The sequence below is a fragment of the Tamandua tetradactyla genome, chromosome 9, assembly GCF_023851605.1.
Source record: "Tamandua tetradactyla isolate mTamTet1 chromosome 9, mTamTet1.pri, whole genome shotgun sequence".
NCBI lineage: Eukaryota > Metazoa > Chordata > Mammalia > Pilosa > Myrmecophagidae > Tamandua > Tamandua tetradactyla.
Window position 1 is genome coordinate 82,061,238 of NC_135335.1, and position 20,121 is coordinate 82,081,358.

The following is a 20,121-nucleotide window of genomic DNA, read 5'->3' on the forward strand; positions in this document are numbered from 1 at the left end:
TAGTCCCCCGCGCCTTTGCAAGCGCGTGTAGGGGCCTCGGCGGTAGCTGGCGCGGGGGACGCCCGGGGATCGGAGGATGGCAGGCCCTACCTGCTTCAAAGTGGCAGTAATCCCGAAGCCGCAGCCCAGGTCAGGGAGGTCCATGCAAGGAGCCTCTGGCCCGACCGTGGGAGAATCGGGGCAGGTGACCAAATAGAGTGACGTCTTAGTCTTTTCTTTTTCTTTCACGTTAGCGTTTACATTTGTTCTGTTCCATTTAGTCCTTCTCGCCTGTTCACTTTTCCTCAGAATTTGCTAAGGACTATTTAAGATTCTTCCTCATTTCCCGTATTCCTGCTTGTCCCGAGCCCCTAGAAGTGGGAAAGGAGAGGAAGGGAGGAAAAACAGAAGTTTCACAATCCTTAGAAGAGTGGAAAGTCTTTGCCATTCTGCTGGACGGAACATACAGCCTAAACACACTTCCCATACGCCTCCTCGACCCCAACACACTCCTTGAGTCATTCAACTTATATCGAGGCCCTGGCAAGATGTCAGGCACTATTCTAGGTATTGAAGATACAGCCAGCAGTAAGCAAAGCAATGCTCTTGTTCTCACGGAGCTTACTTTATACTGGCGGTGGGGATCAGACAACAACGTAATAAATGGAAAATTTGTTGGATGGTGATTGAAACTGTAAAAAAAGAATAAAGTGGGTAAAGGAGATGAAGAGTGGAGGGAGCTAATATTTTAAGTAGGTTGATGGTTAGGACAGCCACTTAGGGACAGTTTGGGGGAAAGTGTGAAAACAAGCTCTGTTGTATACCTGAGGGGAGAACAGAAAAAGGAAGGGTCCTACAGCAGTAGTATTCAAAAGCAACAAGGAGCCAGTCAAGCTAGAGCTAAGTGAGAGAGAGAGAGAGAGAGAGGTCAGAAGATCCTTGGGTGCTGCACTTTGTATGGTAAGGACAGACACTGTCCCATGCATTTCTTCCTTGCTCCCAGTTTCTTACTGTTTTTCCCTTACTTTCCTAGTTCATGTCCAACCATTCTCTTTCCTCTTACAGTCCCTCTTCTGATTGACTATTCTTTCCTACTTTACTACATCTTTCCTGCCATCCATCAGTGCATGTGTGCCATTTCACCTCTTCCTCACCTCCTCTGTGTCCACCCTTCAGAAACTCCCCAGTCTAGTTCAGTGTTGGATATGAGCATTAAAAAGAAATGTGAGGGCCAATCAGAACTCACCCATGCAATTTAGGGCTATGTTGCATCTTCTAATGCCTTGATTCTCTAGTGCCATCCCTGCTCCCCTTTAACTCCTACAACAGTATGTGTTCTGAGGATATGTCTGATTTATTCCCTATTCATTTCAAAAAGAAAAAATGGTAGAACTTTGAAGAAAAGTCAGTGTCACTGTTTTTGAGAATACTGATGTTTCCCCCAGGCAAAGGTCATTTATACTCCAAATGTGTGGCTAAGAAAAAATGCCTCCTACACATAGGATATTAGAACAGCATTTTCAAGGTAATTTGTCTTGATCTTCATTAAGATCAAAGCCTACAGGGCACTGACTGTAACTGCTTTGATGAACCTGCTATTTATGACTACTATTTGAATAAAACTGGAATCACCTGCCTAAAAAGAGTCTGTTGAGGCTAGTTTTGGGGCTTGGTTGCTTAGCAGGCCTTTCAAGCATGGGAAAGGGCCACTGACACACCCCAGTGAGCAAGTAGGTAACTAAAAAGAGAGAGGCATGCCTCTTCTCTTTAGTGACTATTCTTAGAGGTCAGAGTGGGAGTGGCTTTAGTGAGAATTGTTTACATCAGCACTCTCTTCAGCCTGTAGGAAGGGCCTCAACTTACCCCTGAACTTTGAGCTTAATTAAGGAAGGAGTTTTGGAGGGGACTTAGAATCAAGAAGACATGAGTTCTTTTCCTGGGCATGCAGTTGCTGAATGACTGGGCATGTTATTCAACCTTTCTGAATTGGTAAGAGAGGAATAGCAATAATATCTCCCTCACAAGACGGTAGCAGGATTTAAATGAGATAGCATTTAGGTAAGACAACACCCAGCACAGGATATTTATGTAAAAAGTATTAGACTGGTTGATTGTGACTCTTTTTTTCAATTCTACCTTTTAGTAAGTGAACACATGTGCAGATCACTCATCTAAAATAAAAATAAGTGGTTCTGCCCTAGAGGCGTTTATGTCCCAGAGCATGGCGTCAAGGAAGCACAGCCAAATGTTATCCTTGGGACCAGCAACAGAAATGAAAGATGTGACTGGAGGCAACCAGTTGTGCTAAGTGTTATCGTTCTTATTCATAGGGGATTAACATTAGAATACGAAAAAAATTGCACTTTGGTGGTCCTTCACACTTCAGCCAGAGTGATGGGTTCAAAAACATAAATCTAATTAAACCCTTCTGTGCTTCCCGCCTGTCTTAGAATAAAACAAAACTTTTCCAAGCCACCTGGCTCCTACCTGCCTTTTCAGCATCTTCTTCCTTATTGCCTCCATTCCAGCTACCTTGGCCTTCTATTTGCCACGCTCCCTCCTATCCCCAGGTATAAAGAGGGCTTTATGCATTCTCCTGCCTAGAATGCTCTTCCTTCCTCACTTTCATCTGGTTAACACTCACGCTTCAATATCTCCACTCAGTCATCCCCTCTGTAGCCTTCCCTCATCTCCTCAATCCATCATTCAGATTCCCTTTTTATGCACTCAGCATCCCAGACATCTCTCCTTAGTTGCTGTTGTCACAGTGGCAATCTTACCCTTTCTGTGTGATTATTTCATAATATGTATTTTCCCCAGGAAACTATAAGCTTCATGAGGAGAGCATGCCAATACTAGGGCCTGGTGGTAGGCAGCCGATAAATACTTAATGAATAAATGAACCAGGCTGCACACAGTATAACCTTTGATGATTTAGAAGGCAGTTCAGGAACCTGCAGTCATTGATGAACCTCAAAGTCATCATTATGAACCTCAATTAACATACTGAAGGCAAATGTAAGTGTCAATTAACAAAGTTCCAGTAATAACAGATTTGTTAATCTGTTAGCCACAAGGTGGAGCTAGCCTGAGAAGGCCTGCCCATAAACCAGTAGAAATATAGTCACCTTTAGTCACACCTTTGAGTCAAGGCCTTGTCTACTGAAAGGCTTTGTTAAAATAGGATTGTATTAGTCAGGAAGGATAGCCTATATACCACACTATACTGGGAGGAATACAACATGGACTCTGAAGCTGGACACACCTGGCTTCAAATTCCGACACTGTCACTGTGGGATCTCAGCCACAACCTCTCTGTGTCTCACTGTTTTCTCCTCTGTAAATAGACTACAGAAGTAGTATCTACATCAGAGGTTGTTAGTAGGGCTCAATGACTTGATAGATGTAAAGCTCATTGCAAGCACTACATGAATATCTGCGGTCATACTTATTATTCAAAATGAGCCAAAGAATGGGAATTTTTTTATAGGGGAAGAGGGAGACCAAGCCCACTGGGGCATAAAATGGGAGGTGCCTGGAGAGTGGGGTACAACCTGGAGGATCTTAGGAAGGCACAGAAGGAGAGTTCAGGGACAAAAGCCTGCTGCTTCATCATTTGCCTGGGACTTCAGAGGAGGGGCCAGGGGGCCTGTAAGCTCATTTGGAGCCCATGATCCACTCCTATGGCATATAATTGCAGTTATCTCCTTTGGGGCTAATAAATATAGGAAGGAAAATGAGGTTCCAGCTCTGGCTGTGACTTGGATAGGTCCATTCTTGGACCTCACCTACACGGGTAGGTGGTGGAATGGAATGGCCACATGGAAGACAAGACCATGCAAGGGAAGCTGACCAAGCTGTCCAAGTGGCTCAGAAGGACCGAGTGAGGTAGGATGGTGTTTATAATTCAAACAGAAAGCTCAGGCTTTGTTCAGGAAGTCCTTCTTATTGGAAGGACCCACTCCAGCTGGTGGGATGTGGCAGTAAAAGGCCAGAAATCAAGTCCTTTTAAATTCTTCCCTTCCCATGGGAGCAGAACTTGAGGAGGTGGCTGTAAGTCAGGAATTCGGCCACACGAGCCCGCTTGGCTTGTCTACTTGGAGCAGTTGAAAAAGAAGAAGCAATAGGGTGGGTCTGAACTATCCTTGCAGGAGTGCTGATAGGTAAGGATGTAGATCAAGTTCAGTGTGGCAGGAGGGTGAACATCCATGAGTTGGAGCAAACAAATAAATTTAGAACAGGAGCAGGATGGAACCAGGGTAATTGCAATGAGCAGCAGTGGAGCATCTGCTATGTCTCACCTGTATGGACTAGTGGATCCATGATCAGAGGGTTTGACAGTCTACCTTCCTCCCTTAACAGATACATATCTGAGGTTTGCAGGGGGAGAGGTCCCAGTGCTTTCTGGAAAATTGGAGGCTGATTCCCAAGACCTGTCTGGGCCACTCCGTTGGCACTACTCTAGAGAGGACCACTGACCACAGTGCTGGGAGGAATCTAAAACCCCTTCCACTGGGGACTCTGGCTCCCCATCTTGATTGGCAGGGCTGGTTAAGGATGGAGGATGGAAGATAGAATCCAGGCCAAGAAGAATGGAGAGTGGAGTTAATTGGCATAAATGGAGTCATTGAAAACTGCAAAGAGGTTAATAATATCTGTGGCATTGAACAGGGCTAGAAAGCAGTCTTCAAGATTTCAGCAAGAACATAGAATGAGGTTGTTGGGAAGAAAGTCAGACAGTCTTCTCTGGGCACCTGCTCTGTCAAAAAACACTCTGCTGTTCTTTGGAGGTTCAGTAGGTGGGACCTGTAGTTCTTACAGTTAACATCCTACAACCAGGGCTATGGAATTATTCTGTCAGCAGTGTAAAAAAGGATAGGGGTTAAACCACAGCTACCATAGGATGATATGTTCAGTAAGAAGAATTGTAGCATGGTGCAAAGTTGAAGGGATAATTGTGTGGTTTAGATGTGCGGTGGTGGAGGAATATTCTTCTGAATCCAGTTGAGGTTTTTTCTTTGGTCTTTGACCAATGACTGGTGGATGGTGTATCAATGGATCAATGGATGGAAAAATAAGGGACTCTGAAAAAATTAAGAAACAAGCTGGGAACCATGGCCCAAGGTCACACAGTGGGGTAATCAGTGGAGATAGCATGCTTTCTTTCTTTTTCTTTTTTATATCACCATTTCTTTTTATTATATAGTATAACGTATATACAAAGCAAAGAAATAAAAAATCAATAGTTTTCAAAGCACTCTTCAACAAGTAGTTACAGTACAGATTCCAGAGTATGTTGTGGGCTACTGTACGATCCTCTCATAGTTTTCCTTCTAGCTGCTCCAGAATATAGGAGGCTAGAGGGCTTAAATATTTTTTATCATCACAATCAACTATTTTTCCTTCATTTTTTTGTGAAAAATAACATATGCACAAAAAACCCATAAATTTCAAAGCACAGCACCACAATTAGTTGTCGAACATATTTCAGACTTTGACATGGGTTACAATTTCACAATTTTAGGTTTTTACTTCTAGCTGCTCTAAATCACTGGAGACTAAAAGAGGTATCAAGTTAGTGATTCAGCATTCATATTCATTTGTTAAATTCTATCTTCTCTAACTCCACCATCACGTTTGAACTTTCCATCCCTCTCTTTAGGGGTGTTTGGGCTATGGCAATTCTAAATTTTTGCTATTGGAAGGGTCTGTCACTAATATGGAGTAGGGAGATGGAACTATCTGATGTTCTAGAGAGGCTGGGCTAGGTTTCAGGACTTATCTGGACCAGGGACACATCTGGAGGTTGTAGGGTTTCTGGAAAGTTACTCTAGTGCCTGGAACCCTTTTGGAATCTTTTATATTGCTCTACGTGTTCTTTAGGATTGGCTGGAATAGTCCTGATTGGGAGTTGGCAGGTTATGATAGGTAGCAAGGTCTACCTGAAGCTTGCATAAGAGCAACCTCCAGAGTAGCCGCTCAACTCTATTTGAACTCTCTCTGCCACTGATACCTTATTAATTACAGTTTTTCCCCTCTTTTGGTCAGTGTGGAATTGTTGATACCACGGTGCCAGTCATCTCCCATGTCGCCAGAGAGACTTTCACCCCTGGATGTCATGTTCCACGTAGTGGGGAGGGCAATGGTTTCACTAGCAGAGTTGGGCCTAGAGAAACTGAAACTACATCTGAGCAACAACAGAGGTCCTTCAGAAGTAAATCTTAGGCATGCCTATAGGTAGTCTAAGCTTCTCTTCTACCTACATAAGCTTCACAAAGGTAAGCCTCATGATTGAGGGCATGGCCTATTGATTTGGGTGTCCCTATAGTTTGATACAGTATCAGGAGATTCTCTGATAGTAAGGTTTAATAGTTCCATATTCTTTCTCCCATCCCTCAGGAAACTTTGCCAATATTTTTTGATTATCTGCTTAATATACTCTAGGATATATCCAGGCACTACAATAATCTGTACAGAATTGAAAGACCTCTTTCTTTTTTCAGTTGTTCAAATGAGCTATATAGATAGATTGAATTAGATGATGCACTACAGAAAATTTCAGTTCCAGACCAAATAAGCCTTTCTTCCATTGTTCTCAAAGAGCATGTGTGGTTCTAAAATATAGACACTGTCTTCCATACACCTATGTTCTGAATATACTTTAACCCCAACCTGTTTGGCTTCATTCTTGTCTCTCAATATCAGGTTATATATGTAAAACATTCTCTCAAAATCCAGAAATAATATTCACCGCTCTGGACCTAGTGTGTCTGCTCTAAAAGCTTACAATCTAAGGCCTGGTTTTCTTTTAAGCATTTTCTAAAGGTGACCATACCATTATTGTTCTTTTGTCTCTGGCTTATTTTGTCTCACAAGATGTCAACATGTTCATTCACACTGTTGCGTTCCTTACAACTTTGTTCGTTTTTGTAGCAGCACAACCTTTGTTCATAAGTATACACCATCATTCGCCACTCTACTTCTATGTCAGTGCATCCTTCAGCCACCTACATTCATGGGGCATCATGTAGAGGGCCCAAAGTCCACAGTCCATCAACATCCTCAATTTTATATAATTTCATTGTTTCCAAGAGAAAGAAAACCAATAAACACACCCTCACCAAATAGGAAATCTAAACCTCCTCTTAACTCTTGTCCCTCCCCCCATTATTTACCTCTGCTGTTGCTGTTGTAGTGCTGATGGTTTCCTTTTGAACATAGCTCATAGCATGCAATAGCAGTTTTCCCCCTGTATCCTGGACTTAAACACTCTTTGTACAAGAGTCATATCTTTGAAGTAATTCTTGTGAGAAATAATTCATATTTCTAGTGTTAATTGGTGGGACACATAGGTTTATACAACCCCTTTCAATCTTGTTCATTTTCATTATGGTAATATTACTTATAGACCAACTAGAGAACCACCTTCACTCCTACCTATTCCCTTGCTTTGGAGTTCAACCTCATTAGCTAACAGTTCACCCATCTCTAGCTTCTATGTATGTCTATGGCCCCTATATTCTGTATTATAAGCCTCTGATTATACCTTTATGCTGGTCATAAAAGTAGAATCATAGAGTATCTATCCTTTTGTATCTGGCTTATTTCACTCAGCATTATGTCCTTAAGGTTCATCCATCTTGTCATGTGATTCACGACATCATTTTGTCTTACTGCTGCATAATAGTCCATTGTATCTATATACCACATTTTGTTGGTCCACTCATCTGTTGATGGGCATTTGGTTTGTTTCCATCTTTTGGCAATTCTGAATAATGCTGCTATGAACATTGGCATGCAAATGTCTGTTTGTCATTACTTTCAGCTCTTCTGGGTATATACCAAGTACTGCTATTACTGGGTCATAGGGCAACTCGATATTTAGTTTCCTAAGGAACCGCGAAACAGTATTCCATAGTGGCTGCACCATTATACATTCCTAACAGCAGTGCCTAAGTATCTCAGTTTCTCTATGTCCTCTCCAACATTTATAGTTTCCTGTTTGTTTAATAGCAGCCTTTCTTATAGGTGTGAGGTGGTATCTTATTGTAATCTTGATCTGCATTTCCCTCGTAGTCAATGAAAATGAGCATCTCTTCATGTGGTTTTGAGCCATCTGTATTTGCTGTTCAGAAAAATGCCTTTTCATATCTTTAGCCCATTTTATAATTGGGTTGTTTGTTCTTTTCTTGTTAAGTTGTATGATTTCTGTGTATATATGGGAAATCAAACCGTTGTCTGATAAGTGATTTCCAAATATGTTCTCCCATTGAGTTGGTTGCCTCTTCACCTTTTAGACTTTTAGACAGTCTTTTTTTTTAAACATAAACATTCCTAACATATAATCATTCCGCTCTACATATATAATCAGTAATTCACAATATCGATCACATAGTTGCATATTCATCATCATGATCATTTCTTAGAACATTTGCATCAATTCAGAAAAAGAAAGAAAAAGACAACAGAAAAAGAAATAAAACAAAAACAGAAGAAAAATAAATTATACATACCATACCCCTTACTTCTCCCTTTCATTGATCACTAGCATTTCAAACTAAATTTATTTTCACATTTGTTCCCCCTATTATTTATTTTTATTCCATATGTTCTACTCATCTGTTGACAAGTTAGATAAAAGGAGCATCAGACACAAAGTTTTCACAATCACACAGTCACATCGTGAATGCTATATCATTATACAATCATCATCAAGAAGCATGGCTACTGGAACACAGCTCTACATTTTCAGGCAGTTCCCTCCAGCCTCTCCAATACATCTTGAATAACAAGGTGATATCTACTTAATGCCTAAGAATAACCTCCAGGATAACCTCTTGACTCTTTGGAATCTCTCAGCCATTGACACTTTGTCTCATTTCCCTCTTCCCCCTTTTGGTCGAGCAGGTTTTCTCAGTCCCTTGATGCTGAGTCTCAGCTCATTCTAGGATCTCTGTCCCATGTTGCCAGGAAGGTCCACACTCTTGGGAGTCATGTTCCACATAGACAGGGGGAGAGTGGTGATTTTGCTTGTTGTGTTGGCTGGAGAGAGAGACTACAGCTGAGCAACAAAGCAGGTTCTCTTGGGGGTGTGACTCTTAGGTCTAATTTTAAGTAGGCTTGACCTATCCTTTGTGGGGTTAAGTTTCATATGAACAAACCCCAAGACTGGGGGCTCTGCCTATAGCTTTGTTTGTCCATGCTGCTTGTGAGAATATTAAGAAATCAACTTGGGGAGGTTGAATTTTTCCCCGTTCTCACCATTCCCCGAAGGAGACTTTGCAAATACTTTTCCACTCACTGATCAAATCACTCTGGGATTCATAGGGGCATCACTCTGGAAAAACCAAGATCTCATGTCCTACCTAAGGTTCCATATACTTATGGTGTTCAATCAAGCTATCTACATAAGTTATATTAGGAAATGCACTAGTCAAAATATAGATTTTGTACCAAATAAACATTTTTTTGCTTTATAGACAAAGTCTTTTGAAGTGCAGAAGTATTTGATTTTAAAGAGTTCCCATGTATCTATTTTTTCTTTTGTTGCTTGTGCTTTGGGTGTAAAATTTAGGAAGCTGTCTCTTATTACTAGGTCTTGAAGATGTTTCCCTACATTTTCTTCTAGAAGCTTTATGGTGCTAGTTCTTATATTTAGGTGTTTGATCCACTTTGAGTTAATTTTTGTGTAGAGTGTAAGATAAGGGCCCTCTTTCATTCTTTTGGCTATTGATACCCAGTTCTTCCATGCCCAATTATTGAAAAGACTATTTTGTCCCAGTTTAGAGAATTTGGGGGCCTTGTCAAATATCAGTTGACCATAAATTTGGTGGTCAATTTCTGCACTCTTAATTCAATTCCGTTGGTCAATTCTTCTGTCTTTGTGCCAGTACCATGCTGTTTTGATGACTGTGGCTTATAATAGGTTTTAAAGTCAGGGAGTGTTGATTCTCCCACTTGTTCATCTTTTTTAGGATGCTTTTAGCTATTGGGGTCTCATTCCCTTACAGATGAATTTGGTAATTAGCTTTTCCAAATCTTCAGAGTAGGTTGTTGGAAATTTTATTGGTACTGTGTTGAATCTGTAGATCAATTTGGGGAGAATTGACATCTTAACTATATTTAGCCTTCTTGTCCATGAGCAGGGAATGTCTTTCCACCAATTTAGATCTCCTTTGATTTCTTTTAGCAATGTTATGTAGTTTTCTGTGTACAAGTCCTTTACATTCCTAGTTAAGATCATTCCTAAGTACTTGATACTTTTAGTTGCTATTTTGAATGGATTTTTTCCTTAACTCACTCCTCACCTAGATCATTGTGTATATAAATGTTACTGATTTTTGCATATTAATTTTATATCCTGCCACCTTGCTGAATTTGTTTGTTAGCTCAAGTAACTTTGCTATAGATTTTTCAGGTTCTTCCAAGTATAGTATCATATCATCTGCAAATAGCAAGAGTTTTACTTCTTCCTTTCCAATTTGGATGCCTTTTATTTCTTTGTCTTGCCTGATTGCTGTAGCCAGAACTTCTAGCACAATGTTGAATAATAGTGGTGACTGTGGGCATCCTTGTCTTGTACCTGATCTTAGGGGAAAGCTTTCAGTCTCTCTCCATTGAGTATGATGGTGGCTATTGGTTTTTCATATACTCCCTTTATCATATTGAAGTAGTTATCTTTGATTCCTGTCTCTTGGAGTGTTTTTATCAGAAAAGGATGCTGAATTGTGTCAAATGATTTTTCAGCATCAACCGAGATGATCATGTGATTTTTCCCTTTGGATTTGTTAATGTGCTGTATTACATTAATTGATTTTCTTGTGTTGAACCATCCTTGCATTCCTGGTATAAACCCCACTTGATTGTGGTGTATAATTCTTTTAATGTGTTGTTGTATTCGATTTGCTAATATTTTGTTGAGAATTTTTGCATTTATGTTCATTAGGGAGATTGGCCTGTAGTTTTCCTTTCTTATAGCATCTTTACCCAGTTTTGGTAAATAATCATTTGGTAATATCATTAAAATGATATTAGCTTCATAGAATGAGTTAGGTAGAATTCCTTTTTCCTCAATATTTTGGGAAAGTTTGAGCAAGATTGGTGTTAGTTCTTTTTGGAATGGTTGATAAAATTCCCCTGTGAATTCTAGCCCTGGGCTTTTCTTTGTAGGAATATTTTTGATGACTGATTGAATCTCTTTACTTGTGATTGGCTTGTTGAGATCTTCTATTTCTTCCTGAGTCAGTGTAGCTTGTTTTTTGTCTCCAGGAACTTGTCCATTTCATCTAAGTTGTCTAGTTTGTTGGTATATAGTTGTTCATAGTATCCTCTTACAATTTCTTTTGCTTCTTTGTGGTCTGTGGTAATGCACCCTTCTCATTTCTCATTTTGTTTTTTGCTCCCTCTCTCTCTTTTTCTTTGCCAGTCTTGCTAGTGGCCCATCAATTTTATTGATTTTCTCAAAGAACCAACTTTTGGTTTTCTTTTGTTCTCCCATTTATTTATCTCTATTGTAATCTTTGTTCTTTCTCTTCTCTTATTTGCTATGGGGTTAGTCTGCTGTACTTTCTCAAGTTCCTCCAGGTTTTTGCTGTAAAGTCCTTGATTTTTGCTCTTTCTTGTATTTTAATATTGGCATTTAGGACAATAAATTTCCCTCTCAGCACAGCCTTTGCTGAATCCCATAAGTTCTGATAAGTTGTATTCTCATTTTCATTCATCTCCAGATAGCTACTGATTTCTCTAACAATTTCTTCTTTGACACACTGGCTGTTTAAGAGTGAGCTTTTTAATCTCCATATATTTGTGAATGTTCTTGTTCTTTGGTGGTTATTGAGATCCAGCTTCATCCCATTGTGATCAGAGAAAGTGCTTTGAATAATTTCACTATTTTTATTTGTATAAAGACCTGTTTTGTGCCCCAGCATATGATCTATCCTGGAGAATGTTCCATGAACACTAGAGAAGAATGTATAACCTTGTGCTTTGGGGTGCAGTGACCTATAAATGTCTGTTAGGCCTAATTCATATATCAAGTTATTTAACTTCTCTATTTCCTAGTTGATCTTCTGTCTTGTTGTTCTATCTATAGAGGAAAGTGGTGTATTGAAGTTTCCTACTATTATTGTTGAAACATCTATCACTCCCTTCAGTTTTGCCAATGTCTGTCTCACGTATTTTGAAGCTCCTTGATTGGGAGCATAAACATTTATGATTATTAAATCTTCTGTGTGAATTTACCCCTTAATTAGTATATAGTATCCTTCTATATCTCTTATAATGTCTACATTTAATGTCTGTTTTGTCTGATGTTGGTATTGCTACTCCTACTTTCTTTTGGTTATAACTTGCATAGAAAATCTTTTTTCCATCCTTTCACTTTCAATCTATTTGTATTCTTGTGTGTAAGATGAGTCTCTTGTAAGCAGCATACAGCTGGATTATGTTTCTTAATCCATTCTGCCAATCTGTATCTTTTAATTGGCAAGTTTAGTATGTTAACATTCAAAGTTATTACTGAAAATGCGTTTCTTCATTCCACCTTCTTATCTTTTTTATTTGTCAGATCTATATATTCTTTTCTCTCTTTCTCTTTGTATTCTTTAAATTACCCTGAGTGGTACTCTTCAATTCTGTGCCCTCCTCCAGACCTCCCTCTCCTGTCTTTTTTTTTCAGCCAGCAGAACTTCTTTTAGTATTTCTTGTAGGGCTGGTCTCTTGTTGACAGATTCTTTCAGGACTTCTTTGTCTGTGAAACCTTTCTAGTTTCTCAGACTAGGAAGTGTGACTGAGGGCTGTGTGCATGCACAGTTCTAGGACTGCTATAAAATGCAGTTCTCAGAGCTGAATGATGTGATTGGGGGCCATGTGCATGCATGAGCCCGGGAGTGCTGTAAACAGATGCACAGGGCTCAGGCAGGGCGGAGTGATGCTGTGTGACGCTGGGGGCAGCGAGGGCAGGCAGGGGTAGCCTAGGTATGGAGGTTGGTGCCCGCAGCCTTTATGCACAGGCAACAGCCTGCAGGGAACAGTCAGGGGAGGTAGTACTCAGGAGGCATGCAGGAGACGTGGGTTGGGCTGGTGTTGTGGTGGGGGTGGGGGTCAAGTGTGTGCACCGGGGGCTGGTGGGGTAGGGGTGCCTGGCATGTGGGAAATGGGAGCAGGTGACAGAGTTCAGATGTTGGGGTGTGAGGTCAGTCACCGGTCATGGGGCTGTGCTGGTGATGGTAGCGCACCCAAGGAATGCGACCTGGCTTACTTCCTAGTCCTTGGCTCCCATACATGCACTCCCGCAGGCTCCATTGCTCCACACTAGGCTCCACGCCAGGCTTCAGCCCTCTGCCTCTCAGTTCCTCAGCCTCTGCAACCAGTTCAGCCGCCCTCCTGTCCCTTCTCTAACTTTTCCATGGAGCAGGGTCAAGCTCGAGCTATTCTATTCGGCCATCTTCCCAGAAGTCCTTTGTGTGCTTTGTTTTGTCTATGATTTCCCTGAGATCCAATTAAATTTTTTTCATCTTTTTTGCTATTTGCTATTTTGAGTCTTCGAAGTCAGTTATCCTGTCCTCTCTATCACTTATTCTTTCTTTTGTCTCTTTAAATCTGGTGTTGCGTGCCTCTAAGTATGTTTTTTTATTTGATCAGCAGAGTCTTTAATCTCTGTGATTTCTGCTATTTTTGTATTTATTCTTTCAAATTCTTCTTTGTGCTCTTCTACTGTCTTCTTGATCTCCTTTATGTCATTTGCTATCCCACTTAGTTTATTAAGTAGAGTTGTATGAACATCTTTGATTAGTTGTTCCATCATCTTTGTCTCCTCTGGTGTTTTAATTTGGTCATTAGGCAGAACTAGCTCTGTATGCATTGTGATATGCTTAGTGATCTTCTGCTGTCTTTGTGGCATGCAAATATCTTGATTGATTTACTTTGGGAGTTGATTCCTTTCAGTATTCTAAGGCCTTGTGTTTGTAGGATGCTTGTGCAGCAGGGAGCAGGGTGGGACACTCAGTGTGGTGATTTGTTTCCGGGTAGGTGTAGTCACAGGTTGGTAATGTTACACTGGTGCTTGTGGACGTGGGCACCCAGCGGCCAGGGAGGATGTAGCTGTACAGGTACACTTGTCTGGGGGGGGCGTAACCCTGGTGTGCACTGGTCTAAGGCATGGGGCACTTTGTGCAATACGTAGAGCTGTGGCAGCAGGTTGGCGTTATGCCTTCTTGGACTGGGGGCAGATATAACCTGGCTGCACAGGTCAGCACTTTCTCAGAGCTGGGAAGTTTGGTTGACGGCTGTGTGCATGCGTGGTTCTAGGACTGCTTTAAAGTGCAGTTCTCAGAGCTGAATGATGTGATTGGAGGCTGTGCACATGTATGGGCCTGGGAGTGCTGTAAACACATCACCGAGCTCAGGCAGGGTGGAGTGATGTTGTGTGATACTATGGGTGGGGGGCGCAAGGATGGGCAGGGGTAGCCTAGGTATGGAGGTTGGTGCCCCCAGCCTGCAGGGAACAGGGAGGGGGAGGCAGTGCTCAGGAGGGGTGCAGGAGAGGTGGGTTGAACTGCATTTGGGCTGGGGGTGTTTCACAGGTATGTGCACTAGGGCTAATAAGGTGGGGGTACCTGGAGTATGGGGAATGGAGGCCAGTGTCGAGGTTCAGGTGCATAGATGTGGGTGAGTCGCCGGTTATGAGGCTGCATTAGTGAGGGTAGTGCGCTCAAGGAACACAGCCTGGCTTACTTCCTAGTCCCTGGCTCCCGTCATGCACTCCTGTGGACTCTGAGCCTCTGAGCCAGGCTCCAGCTTTTTGCCTCTAGTTCTTTGGCCTCTGCAACCAGGGCTGCCCTGTGTGGTACAGAAGGCTCTCCCAGGTCAACCATACTCCTGAATCATCACCTCAGTCACCCTCCTGTCCCTTCTCTCGCATGCTTTCTTGATAAACACAGTGACAGATCCTGGGGCAAAAGGTGGAGACAGGGGTAGATGAATTAATTATAATATGTAAACTTGCAGTCATAAAATTCAGAATATAGGTTACAAGAGATAGAATAATGGAAAATGGGGAGTCATTGCCTAATATGTACAAAATTTTTATGTTAGGTTGAACTTAAACATTTGAAAACAGGTAGAGGTGCAGTAGCATGTTACTGGGATTATAAGAAATAATGCTGTACTGTCTGTGAATGTGGTTGAAAGAGTTGTCTAGAGTCACATGTGTCACCAAAAGGAAAGCCAGAGGTTAAAATATGGGAATGTATGATGCAGTGAACTTTGTGGTGGATGATGACTGTGATTAACACTACAAATATAAATAAGTTCTTTTATGAACCAGAACAAACGTATGACACTCTTGTGAAGAGTTTATAATAGTGTGGTATATGGGAAAAATATCCCTATTTCAAACTATACAGACTAAAGTTAACAGTGATAGATTAATATTCTTTCATCAACAGTAACAAATGTACCACACTAATACTAGGGGTCAATAATAGGGGGGAATGATGGGTATGGAATGTTTTGAGTTTTCTTTTTATGTCTTTTGTTATTTTTCTTTTTAGAATAGTAACAACATTCTAAAATTGATTGTGGCTGAATGCACAACTATGTCATGATACTGTAAGCCAGTGATTGTATACTTTGGATGGATTACATGGTATATAAATACATCTCAATAAACTTTGCATTAAAATTAAAAAGGGGAGGGTTAGTACTGAAGATGACGTTTAATCTCAGTAAGAGATTATATAACATAGTCATTTCTATTTCATGTATAGGGAATCATACAAAATGTGACATTTTGTGTCTGGCTCTTTCTACTTTGTGTAATGTCTTCAAGGTTCGTATTGTAGCATCTATCAGTACTTCATTCTTTGTTAGGGTTGGAAAATATTCCATTGTATGGATATACAACATTTTGTTTATCCATTTGTCAGTTGATGTTCATTTGGGTTGTTACTACTTTTGACTTGTATAAAAAGTGCCACTATGAATGTTCACGTACTACTTTCTGTGTGGACATGTATCTTCAGTTCTTTTGGACAGGTCTGTGAGTGGATTTTTAAAAAAATATTTTTATTATAAACGATGAATTGACATATTAACATTCTATTTTTAAAAAAATTTTTTATTGATTAAAAAAATTACAGGAAGAAACAGAAACATTCTTAATATGTAATCATTCCATTCTACATATATAATCAGTAATTCACAATATCATCACATAGTTGCATATTCATCATCATAATTATTTCTTAGAACATTTGCATCAATTCAGAAAAAAAAAGACAATAGAAAAATTAAAACAAAAACAGAAAAAAAACCAAACACACCATACCCTTTACTCATCACTTTCATTGATCACTAGCATTTCAAACTAAATTTATTTTAACATTTGTTCCCCCTATTATTTATTTTTATTCCATATGTTCTACTCTTCTGTTGATATAGTAGCTAAAGGGAGCATCAGACATAAGGTTTTCACATTCACAGAGTCTCATTGTGAAAGCTATATCATTGTTCAATCATCATCAAGAAACATGGCTACTGGAACACAGCACTACATTTTCAGGCAATTCCCTCCAGGTTCTCCACTACATCTTGAACAACAAGGTGATATCTACTTAATGCGTAAGAATAACCTCCAGGATAACCTCTCAACTCTGTTTGGAATCTCTCAGCCATTGACACTTTGTCTTGTTTCACTCTTCCCCCTTTTGGTCGAGAAGGTTCTCTCAGCCTCCTGATGTTAATTCTCATCTCATTCTAGGGTTTTTCTCAGTCCTTTGATGCTGAGTCTCAGCTCATTCCAGGATCTTTGTCCCACGTTGCCAGGAAGGTCCACACCCCTGGGAGTCATGTCCCACGTAGAGAGGGGGAAGGTGGTGAGACTGCTCGTCATGTTGGCTGGAGAGAGAGGTCTTACGCCTAATTTTAAGCAGACTTAACCTATCCTTTGTGGGGTTATGTTTCATATGAACAAACCCCAAGACTTGGGGCTCAGCTTATAGCTTTTGAGAATATCAAGAATTCAACTTGGGGAGGTTGAATTTTTCCCCATCCTCACCATTCCCCGAAGGGAAGTTTGCAAATACTTTTCTGCTCACAGATCAAACCACCCTGGGATTCATTGGGGCACCACTCCAGACAAACCAACAAAATCTCATGTCCTACCCAAGGTTCATACTAATATTCTTGACATACAATCATTCTTGTCATACAAACATTCTTGACATGGTTACAATCACTGACTCACAATATCATCACATCATTGTGTATTAAACACCATGATCATTTTTTTTGAACATTTGCATCTCTCCAGAAAAAGAAAGAAAAAAGAAAAAACTCAAATATACCATACCACTTACCACTTCCTTTCATTGACCACTAATATTTCAATCTACTCAATAAATTTTAACCTTTGCTCCCCCTATTATTTGTTTATTTTTATCCATATTTTTTACTCAACTGTCTATACTGTAGATAAAAGGAGCATCAGACACAAGGTTTTCACAACCACAAAGTCACATTGCGAAAGCTATATCATTAAACAATCATCTTCAAGAAAAATGACTACTGAAACACAGCTCCACAGTTTCAGATACTTCCCTCTAGCTACTCTATGGGTGGATTTGACATTATACTTAAAAAAATTTTTTTCTAAACCTCCTAAAGTCTCTTCCTCTTCATAGCCACTGTCTTATTTCACCTCTTGCCTGGGACTACTTTAATAACCCACTAATTAGTTTCTCTTTCTTTCTCTCCTTCTCAAAACCATCCTCCACACAGCTATCAAAACAGCTAAGATAAAAATAATAATGGTAATAATTTTTTTTATAAAAAATAAATAAGATGATGCACTGTAATGTAAATTTTATTAAAAAAAACTCTGAGGTAGGTATTATTATTATCATTCAATTTAGAAATGATCATTTCCCCCAAAGGTAATAAGTGATAAAGGTAGGAATTAAATCTAGGTCAACTTGACTTAGAACTCCTAACTCTATGACACAGTGCCTCCCTGAAACACATCTCGCTATCCTGGTAAAAACCATACAAAGACTCCCAACTACCTAAGATAAGAACATATTCTAATAGTGGTAGGATTGTTTCTGTATTTCCAATTTTAATGCACATGGCTATTTCTTACTTCTAAACTCCTGCAGCATTTATATTATTGTTCTCTATTTCATTTCATGGCATACCATACTCCACATTTCTTAACATGCGTTAGATATATTATTTCACTGGAGAAGAATAACTCCATAGAGTCAGGAATCATGTCTTGTTAATTTACCACTGATTTTCTTTTGCCCTGGACTATACCTGGGACAGAATAGAAACTTAATACATATTTGTGAGATGAATGAGATTAGCTGTGTATTCTTCATTTTTTGAGGGCAATGGTCTTATGCTATACATCTTTGGTGTCTTCCTTTCCTCTCCCCCAGTGACCATCTGACACAGTACTAGACATATAAGCAGATGCCAAACCTTCTGTTATGTTAGCCCTCCTAGCTCCTTTGACACTGTAACACATGTTATTTGCTGCCAAATCTTAATACCCTACAGCATTTGTATAAGGGTTTCTTTGTGTCAGTAATACATTCTTAGTAATCTGAGAAACCTGCAAAATTCAAGGCAGTCCTAGTAATAACTATTTTGGTGGCTTGGAGGAGAGTGCCAGTCACACTGTGACTTGCTTTAGGGGATGAAATGGTCATTAATGAGAGATGCTGAAGGATGTACTGGCCCACACTTTCTTCGATGATTGAAATGTTTTGTATCTATACTGCCCAATGTGGTAGGCACTAGCCTTATGTGTCTGTTCAGCACTTGAAATGTGTCTAGTGTGACAGGAACAAAATTTTTAATTTAACTTAAATTTATATAGTGGAATGGCTAGTGGCTACCATATTGGATATTATAATGCTAAAGTCAGATGACCTAGATTCAAATGCCTCTGCTACTTACTAACTGTATGATTTTGTCCAATTTACTAAACTTCTTTGTCTCTTGGTCTCCTCATGTATAAAACAGGAATAATAATAATAGTGCTAACCTCATAAATCTGATACGGTGATTAAATGACTAAAATATACATTTTGTACATGGGTCCATTCAGCAAGCACCAGTGTGGCTGGAAAAGAGGTGGAATGACATCCATAAAATGAGTCATCATATCCACTTGATGAATGGAATACCTCCTCCACTGGGGTCACCCTCTGGTGGGCATTTACATAGGATATGAATGTATTCACATTCCATGATCATTCTGAAAGGTCCATCTACTAGATCTTCTTCTTGTGAATATCTAGTTGTAATAAGTTATATTCCCCCAACCCTGCCCTTTAGGAGGATTTCCCTTTGCCACTGTATATCAAGGTTGTGTGGTGCAGTAAGACAGCAGGGGTCCAACTTCAGCTGGTCCCAGCAAACCACACGGCTCCATCAATGATTCAGACCTTTTACTCTTCCTTGTTTCCTTCTTTTATTAACTGGTCATAGGCAGCACCCCACGAGCCTATAATGAGTGTAAAGAGAGAGTATGAGGCCCTGAGAGCAGGTAGCATGGGATTCTCAGTCACCTGCTTGTGGTAGTTTATTTGTACCTTCTGGACTACTCAAGTCTGATCTTATATCTATGCCACTTTTATTTTGTAAGGTTATTGTGCATGTTTGACTTTATATTTTGACAGTTCATATAGTAGTCAGTTCTTGACAGGCAGTGACTTGGTGTCTCATTTTCAGATGTTCCTTCTCCATGAGAGCTCAGAGGCTTACCCAAGAACTGCTTTTTAAATGAAGAATAGTTGTTGGCAGAAGAGTACATGAACCTATTCCAAAACTCTAGTAGTCTGTGCTAAATTTTCCTGGCGGGGCTAGCCAGAGAATGCACACAGCATTTTTTGTCTGCCACGGAAAGTTCCAAGATGCTGTATCCTTGGATCATAAGGCCCAGTGGCAGAGCAGCTAGGATCACAGCCTGGAGCTGCTGCACTCTGATTCATACTTTTCTTAGTCTGATTCACACTCAAAAGTGGTAGCATTGCTCAACACTTTTAGCCACTAGGGAAGTGCAAATAAAAAACTACAAGGAGCTACCACTTCATACACACTAGTATGGCTATTAGTAAAAAATCAAAACAAACA

General features: G+C 40.1%; 1 long non-coding RNA gene across 1 annotated transcript in view; it reads left to right on the top strand.

Moving 5' to 3' along the window:
- LOC143647199 (uncharacterized) overlaps positions 1-20,121 on the top strand; it is a 61,239-nt gene that overhangs the window by 1,888 nt on the left and 39,230 nt on the right. The window lies entirely within an intron of this gene.